Here is a 9,383-nt window from a genome sequence, read left to right as displayed (position 1 = left end):
GTCATTGTTCCAGTTTCACAGCTTATTCACGGCATGGAGGATTTAGTGCGGGTTTTGGTTGAGCAGCAGACGGAGCTCATGGCAACCATGAAACAAGCACTTTCAGCATTGCTCTCCACGCAGTCTGCTCCAGCACCGTTCCCTCCTCCCTTTCCCCCGTATGACTAGACAGCGGAGGACTGGGATGCATATGAACATCGCCTTCAGGAGCATTTCCAGGCATTTCATGTTGCCGATGCACAGGTATGCCGTGCTGTTTTCTTGCCTTGGATATCTCTCTCACTGTATCAAGTGTATGCTAGCGCTTTTGCAGGAACCCTCGTCCTTGTCTTTTGACACATTGTGTTCATTGCTGTCTTCATATTATCACCGCCGCACACATGTTGTGGTGGCTAGGTTCGAGTTCTATCAATGCAAGAAGCAGCCCCATCAGTCTTACCGGGCGTCGGCCGGTACCCTGCACAGTCTTAGTCGCAAGTGTCATTTTGTAACACAGCAGTCACGAGAGTCATATGCCCACATTATGGTGTGCGATGTTATTGTTCATTTGGCCCCTGATAGGGGGGTCTGGCAATGGGCCCTGCAGTTGTAAGAGCCTTCCCTTGAGGAAGTCCTGTCCATTGCTCAATCGTATGAAGTCTCTCATGCCGCGAGTCAACAGTTGGAAGCGTGGTGCGATCTCGTGGCGGTTCAGGGCAGTGCGGCCACGTCCACTGTGTCTGGGGTGGACAATGTGCCAGTGGTACAATCCGGCCGTTACGCCCACTCCTGCATGGGACGTAAACAGAGTTCCGGCCACAGGCCTCTGTTACCGTCCTGTGCGTCATGCTTTATACATCCTGATCGGTCAGAGTGCCCCCAGCGTTGGGTCATTTGTCGCAAATGTAATAAAAAAGGACACATTGCTAAATTTTGCCACTCAGCCTCAAAAGAATCAAAGGAAGCAGGTGCAGAGAACATGGATGTTGGCATTCAGGAAGTTTCATGGGGTCAGGCTCCCCACGCATTGGCACACAAACTTTTTGTAGAGGTGTCGGTTCGGTCGCGCCAATTACAACTGCAAGTAGATACGGGACTGGCAGTTTCCTTGTTGATTGCACAAACTTACTCCAACCTTGGGTCACCCCCATTGGCGCCAGTTTACTGGCGTCTCCACGGTTGTGGTAAACAATTCATTCCCCTACTGGGTCAATTCACTACCGACGTTACTTACAAATCAGTCACTCGACCTCTTACTTTTATTGTTGTCAGTGATGTGAGCTCCGCTAACGTTTTCGGCTTGGATGCCTTCCTAGCTCTCGGTTTTTCTATCGCAGATACCACAGAGTGGTCTCCAAAGACGATCCCTATCAATCATTGGAATCTTTGACCTTTGACTTTAATGATGTCTTTGAGGAGGGCCTGGGGTGTGTTTCAGACTTTGAAGCTCACTTAACGTTGAAGGCATTGGCTCACTCGTGTTTTCTACGCGCAAGGCAGATCCCCTCAATTCCCTGCCCTCAGGTAAAAGTAGAGCTAGACTGGCTGACAGCCCTCGGGGTCATTCTTCCCAATTCTTCTAGTGAGTGGGCTTCGCCCCTCGTTATTGTCCGGAAACCATCGGGAAAATTACGTCTTTGTGGCGATTTCAAGGCCACCATTAACTTCCAATTGCTGGTGGACACCTATCCCTTGCTTCGTTCTGATGAACTGTTCTCCGACGTGGCGGGAGCCCAATATTTTTCGACAATCGATCTTCCAGAGGCTTATCATCAGATACCACTTGATGAGGACTCCAAATGGCTGGCGGTCGTCAACATCCCATTTGGCCTTTACCAATACCAGCAGTTGGCCTTCGGAATATGCAGTGCCCCGGCGATATTTCAGCATTATCTTGAGCACGTCACGCCAACAACCCCTCATTGTATTAATTACCTGGACGACATAATTGTCACAGGCCGCAGCACAAAAGAACACTTGCACAACCTTCGAACCCTCTTTCTCAAATTCAGGTCCGTGGGCCTGCGATGCAACCTGCATAAGTCGAACTTTTTCCAACCGTCCATTTAGTATGTGAGCTACACCATCTCTCAGCATGGCGTCCAACCGCTAGGAAGTTTGGTCCAAGGTATTGTCGACCTTCGATAACCTGCTTCGCTGAAGGAGTTACAAGCTGTTTTAGGCAAGATTGCCTATTATCACCGGTTCATTCCCAGACTTCCAGCATAGCCCACCCCCTATACTGCCTTCTGCGCAAGGGTGTTCCTTTTGATTGGACGCCTGCATGCAAGCGCGCATTCACCTTGTTGAAGGGCCTCTTCCCATCAGCACCTTGTTTGGCTACTTTTGACCCCAATAAGCTGTTGGTCCTGGCTACAGATGCTTCGCAGTATGGGTAGGGGTGGCCCTTGCCCATCGCAAAGCGGATGGCTCTGAGCAGCCACTGGCGTTTGCATCTAAAACTCTTAGTCTCATGCAGGCCCATTACTCCCAGGTGGAAAAAGAGGCTTTGGACATTGTCTATGCTGTACCAAGTTTCACCCTTTCTTGTATGGCACGAAGTTTCAGTTAATCACTGACATTAATTATTTGGCCCCGCCTCTCCGATTCCGGATAGGGTGGCCCACAGACTGCAGCACTGGGCCTTGTTCCGCTCTAAGTACCATTATGACATTCATTTTCACCCTGCCGGACAGCATGCCAATGCTGACGCTCTTTCCCGTCTTCCAGTGGGCCCAGATCCTAAGTTCGATCATTAGGAGATTATGTGTTTTCATTTAGATGTGGTTGATGGCTTCCCAATCACTAGTTCTAGAATCGCCAGGGAAATGGCAGCTGACCCGGTTTTTCGGCAAGTAGTTCACCTCGTTCAGCAGGGGTGGTCGTCCCGACTTCCAGGCCGGGTCTTGGACCCTCTTTGTAATTATTTTGTTCTACAAGACAGCCTCTAAGTCTTGGAAGGAGTTCTCCTTCTGGCTACCGATGATACAGCTCCTCATGTGGTGGTTCCTGCAAGTTTGCAAAGGGAGGTCCTCACGTTATTCCATGAGGGGCACTGGGGTGTTTCTCGTTCTAAAACCTTGGCTTGCAGACATGTGTATTGGCCCGGTATTGACAGAGAAATTGAGCACTTGGTGGCCGCCTGTTCCCAGTATGTGAGCTAACAGGCATCTCCCAGGTCAGCATTCTCTTCATGGCCGCCTGCAACCCAGGCATGGGAACGTGTTCACATAGATTCTGCGGGCCTGTTTCTCAATGAGTTTTGGCTCATTGTCATTGATGCTTATTCATGATTCCTATATGTGGTTCACTGCTCCTCAACCACTTCAGAAGTTGAAATCCAGGCACTTGCAAAAATCTTTTCAGTGGAAGGTCTGCCAGTCATCCTGGTATTGGACAATGGACCTCAGTTTATTTCGCAGACCTTCCAGGGTTTTTGGTATTCGGCACGTTTGCTCTCGCCCCTTTCATCCACAATCGAATGGGGAATCCGAGCGCATGGTGCGCACTTTGAAGACACAGATGAAAAAAGTATGTGCACGAGTTTCCTGCGGAGGAGGCGATGACATTTTTCCTGATGGAAAAGCAGACCACACCGATGGGAGAATGCAGCCCTGCAGAGCTCCTCCACGGGTGCCAACCTAGGACTCTGCTGCACCTCTGCCAGCCTGGTCCTCAGCATTCTTCGGAAAATGGGATACACGGCTTTCCACCGGATATGTCGGTCTGTGGGCATGTGGGTTTGGTCACAATCCACGTTGGATACCGGTGGTGGTCCTGTTCCACAATGGTCGCTGGCTCTATACCTTGCAGGTGGGGGAACGGGAGGTACGTCATCACCAAAATCAGCTACGTTCACGTTTGGGTACTCACCCTCCGACCCCTCAGGCGCCAGCATCCCCATTGCCGGCACCTCTGTTGTTTTCTCAGAGGATGCTGCTGCTCCTCCCACCTGTGACTCTGCCACATTGCGATGGTTCTCAGCCTTGGCAGCCTCCAGCAACCCCAGCACAAGCATCGCCATCGTTAGAGATGGCCTGGTGAGAGCCGGCCCCCCTTGCAGGCCCAGTTTCTCAGGAGGCTGGTTCAACTGTGATCGTGCCTTCGCCATTGTCCCCACCATTCGGTCTTGCCCCTCCTGAGGTGGAACGGGATCCGGAGTTCGATGGCTTGTCGCCCATTCTGTCCCAGGCACCGGTGGTGGGATGATGGGGGCTTCTTCATATAGGTCACTTCCAACCGTATGCCAAGGTTCCGGCTCGAGGATTGGCAGATCCCCTGACTCCAGCATTCCAATGGAAGTGGAGGTCATCGCTGAGCAACCATCATGCTCGACCTTCCGATGCAGTGGATCACAGTGGCTTCACCCCCCGAAGGAGGAGGAGTGCAGTAGCCACCAGAAAGATCACGGGAGGCACACATTGGCATGGCGCATCACAGACAGTAGTTGCCGCAAGTAAAGTCCCTTCCACCTGAGGGCACGACAGAATTCGGCTGTGCCCTCTGCCAGCGGAACAACAACAATTCATGCAGCATGAGCCGTGCCCAGTCAGTTTTACATCAGGCATGCCTAACAGACAGTTCCCAGTCTACATTTTGTGAAGTGCGGCAGTCAACGTGAATTGTGTTAATACAAGACCCCTAAAAATTTCAGTTACAGCCTGAACAAGGTAGACTGGAATTCAGTTTTCAATGAAACAGATGTAAATAAAACGTGCAATATGTTTCTAAAAGAATTCATGTTACTGTCTGAATCTACTTTCCCAAAATATAATTAGAAAGAGCCCTGTAGGAACTGACAAGAAGACAGGGCTCACTACAGGAATAAAAACATCCTGCAGAACAAGAGGATTCTATACAAGGTGTTCATTTTAACTGAAGACATTGAAATACCTAAAAAACTATGCATCAGATCAAAATTCCAATTTGTTTGCTCAGAAGGGGACATGCAATGATACCATGCTCGACCCCCAACAACCCTCTGGTGGTGGTGGGAGGGGAGAGGGGGCCAACTTTGAAATCTTCAATGGGAATCCACATTTTTATTACAGATTACAATTCTACTGCAAAATCTATATAAGTTTTGTTTGAAGCATTTTCTTCATTTCATCACAGATGGTGCTATGATGGTAGGACAGACCAGTATTTCATAACTTCTAATTGGAAACCCCATTAGCATTGTTGTCTTCCTCTGACGTACTGAACAGGCAACTACTTGATGTGTCACTGTGGCTGTGGTTCAAGGTAAATGCTACTCTTCTTTTCCAATCAGAACAAGGGTTCAAACATAGCACTGCCAACTTCAATACCCTTAGTGATCTGCTTTTCAGATGACTGTACATAGGAGGGAAGCATATCTGTGGGAATGTCAGCACAGTCATTTCTGCTGCAGTCAACTATGTCTTCACAGCCTGTTGGCACTTGCTGGTACACCTTGTCTTTTAAATATCCCCACAGAAATAAATCTGGCAACGTCAAATCCAGTGACCTAGCAGGCCAATTAATAGGGCCACCTCTGCTGATCCACCAACTAGTGTAAACATTATCTGATACTTCCTGTACTTCAATTGTGTAATGCGCTGAGCACCCATCATGCTGAAACCACGTATGTTGTTGAAGGTCAAGGGCAATAACCTGCAGTAGTACCAGTAGTTCCTGTCCCAGAAATGTCAATATCTGCATCCATTCCATTGATGAAATACGGACCAATGAGTTTGTTCCTCATGATACCACACCATCTGCTAACTAACCAAGAACATTGATAGTCAACTTTCTGTAACAAGCAGGGATTGTCTTCACTCCAGTAATTCATGTTAATGCTACCACAGTTTGTGAATGTAGACTCTACAAAAAATAGTATCTCAGCAAGGAAAATGGGGGTCATTTGCAATTGTTGACATGCCCAGTCGCGAAACACTACCTGGTTATGGAAGTTGTTCCATGAAGTTTTTGATGCAATGACGAGTGGTATTGTTGATACTTATGATGTTGTAGTATTGTGGCAGTGCTACATACTGACATACCAGGATTTTGGTGTAATTTCTGAGTGCTTATCTTTGGGATGTGGTGCACTGCCACTAGTACAGCTATTTCATTGCCTTCTCCTGTAACACATTTGCTTTGTTTCCCTTTGCTGGTCTGTATGCTGCCATCAGACATAAAAGTGTCACAACCTCATAAAAGAGTAAATGAGAACCAGCTTTCTCTGGAAAATGTTTGGCATACAAGGCAACAGCAGACTAAACATTTCGCCTACATTCTCTGTAAATCACATTTATTTCAATTTTTTCTTTTGTGGTTGCAACATTCATCATCCACTTACACATCTGTTCTCCAAATGATAGGTAGGTGTGCAGACATTAAAAACACTGAGCAAGTATTGTAATGTTTAGAGCCACTACCTGTTTTACATCTGTGAGCTCCAGTCACACTGTGCTGCCTGTTATAATAGGTTGTAGTTCACTACACAACCAAAGTGGCATGTGGAGTAGTATCCTGTCTGATATGTTGGGGGAATACAACATTGCAAATGGGCTTTCCAATTAGAAGTTATAAAATACTGGCCTGTCATACCCTTGCAGCATGGATGTGGGGTCCCAGGTCCCACTCGTGTTTAAGGGACATTTAGTAGCATATCATAATTTACGATTGTGCAGTCATTTCTATTCCTCCAATTAAAGTGCCATCTGTGGCAAAATGAAGAAAATGTTGTAATCTTCAATAAAAAAATGGGGGTTCCTATTGAAGACTTCCAAGTTCGTCCCTGCCACCCATGCAGGGGGTGGGGTAGTTTATGTGTAGTATCATTGGATATCCCCCTCCTAGACAAACTGATCGGAATTACAACTTTTGTTGATCTGATGTGTAGTTTTCAAGATATTTCACTGTCTTCAGTTAAAATGAACACCCTGTATAGTGCTCTCACAACTGGAAATGATCCAAACATTCAACAACACTAGAAACTTTACTGTAGCACCTTAAAAAAGTAATAAATCTACGAGTATGTGCACAACATCTAAAATTGAGAAATCAGAAAACAAAATAAAAACCATTTGGCATATGATGAAGAGTGGAAAAGGCAGAAAAAACAGGTAACATGGCTCACAGAAAAATTTAATGAAGATTACATTATTGTAAAGGAACCTGAAATAGCTGCGGAAATATTAAACAAACATTTTTTGACAGTATCAGAAAAGGCAGGCTGTAAAGGATCTGTGAATGTAGCAATGGCTCTTCTCTAGAACGCTGTTAGTAACAAAACACTGCATATTTCTGTACCTCACATTACAGCGAATGTGACTGAAAGATTAATTAAGTCAATAAAATGTAAAAAGTCTTTTGTTTGGACAATATTTCTAGTGAAATTTAGAAATATCACTACAAATACACAAGTCCAGTCTCATTTAACTTATTCAATACATCTCTTCAAGAGAATTTGTTGTTGGTAGACTAAAACTGACAGTAGTGATACCATTCCTTAAGAAAACGTCATAAAAGTAAAGTCACAAACTACCATCCAGTCTCAACAATATGGGAATTGTGAGTCCACCTTGATGAAAAACTTTGTTATTTGATTTCTTATTTATTTTTCAAACTAGTTTTGGCTACAAATATCATCATCATCATCAGTGGGCCTTCTAAATCTAAAACATGCAGAAAATAGCATAGTTATACAAACACAAAACACATTATTACATTTTTACTGTCCATTTTTTGAAATATAGTAAAATAAAGTAAAAATGTGATACTGTGTTACTGTTTTTGTATAACTATGCTGTTTTCTGCATGTTTTAGATTTAAAGAACCCATCGATGAAGGCAATATTTGTCGCCAAAACTAGTTTGGGGAATAAATAAGAAAACAGATAACATAGTCTTTTGCATAAAGGCAAACTCACAATTATCATATTGTTGTTCTTCTATGCAAACAAAGACCAAATGTAAGAGTTCCAAGATGAAGTTATTATCACACACTCTCCCTTTCAACTATCTTTTCAGAAATTTTTTAAGAAACGTGTGCGCAGAATGATTGTCAATCACCTAAACGTCCACATTGTCCTCAACAAAAGTCAGTTTGTGCTTTGTGCTCATCTTCCTACTGAGTAAGCAATGTTCTCTTTTAACAATTACGTTCTTGAAGCCATTAACGAAAAAATGTCACCAGTAGGTATTTTTTGTGGTACCTAGAAGCCTTCAACTATCTAGACCATAAAATTCTGGGCAGAGTGTTAGTTTCACTTAGTAGCTTCAGTTATATCTAACTGATTGAAAGCAGATTGTAATGCTGAAAGGATTATCTGGAAAATGTGCATTATCTGAGTGGGGCACCTTAAGGTGCAGTGTGGCACAAAGCTCTATTTTAGGTCTACTGCTATTTTTTATTTTCATTAAAGATCTCACACTTTGTTCCTATACAAAGAATAAATTTAACCTTTCCACAGATATCACAATTCTCATTGACAAATTATAAGAAAATATCTCGAACAAACTGTGAACAAACTTTTCACTGAAATATTAAACTTGTTTTCTTCAGACGGACTCTCACTCAACACGGATAAAACCCATTATATGAGGCTCCTAACACCTCAAAGATAACTTAAATAATTTGACATAGGATGTGGAAATAAACACATACAGAAAGTTGAAGATATAAAACTCCTGGGCGCTTGTAGAGACAGCAAATATAATTGGTCAACACAATTTCTCCATATTTTTAAAAGACTTAGCTCAGCAACATTTGCAATACAGGAAAAAAAAAAACTTTCCTTTTTACAAAGATACCAGCAATATCATGACTACAATGCAACAACTGGAAGCAGTTTGCAGATTGAACTGAGGAGTCATAATCTGGTTCAAAAAGCAGCTTTTTATTCCGGCAGTAAGCTTTTCAGAGCACTCCCATTACATATTAAATGTCTTCATAATTAACTGCCCAGTTTCATACAAACTCTCAAAAGAGTACCCGACAGAGAAATCTTTTTATACAGCTGATGCATTTTTGAGACAAAATGAATAAAGCTGCTAAACTTAAAATTATTTTAGAACTAGATTTGGTTAATTTTAGTCAGGCTATCTGATCTAAACATGACTGTGATCCACTACTTAACTATCAATGCAAACTACAATGCCTGTGTCATATTTTTCATATTTTCTGTCACTGATACTCTTAAATTTGTTTTGGAACTGGTTTTGATTAATTTTATATCAGAAATTCTATTTTAAACATGACTGTGGTGCTCCACTCAAGAACAGTGTAACCTGCAATATCTGTATCATATATTTCACCTGTTTTGGCTTCCTCACCCACTCCACCAAGAGTGTCTTTCCGCCGTCCACCTAACCCTCGTAACCTCTTAGTTCATCCCTATGAAACCCGCAAACCACCTTCCCTAATCTCTGGCTCCT

This window comes from Schistocerca gregaria, chromosome 5, assembly GCF_023897955.1.
Source record: "Schistocerca gregaria isolate iqSchGreg1 chromosome 5, iqSchGreg1.2, whole genome shotgun sequence".
NCBI classification, from domain to species: Eukaryota; Metazoa; Arthropoda; class Insecta; order Orthoptera; family Acrididae; genus Schistocerca; species Schistocerca gregaria.
This window is presented reverse-complemented; position numbering follows the sequence as displayed.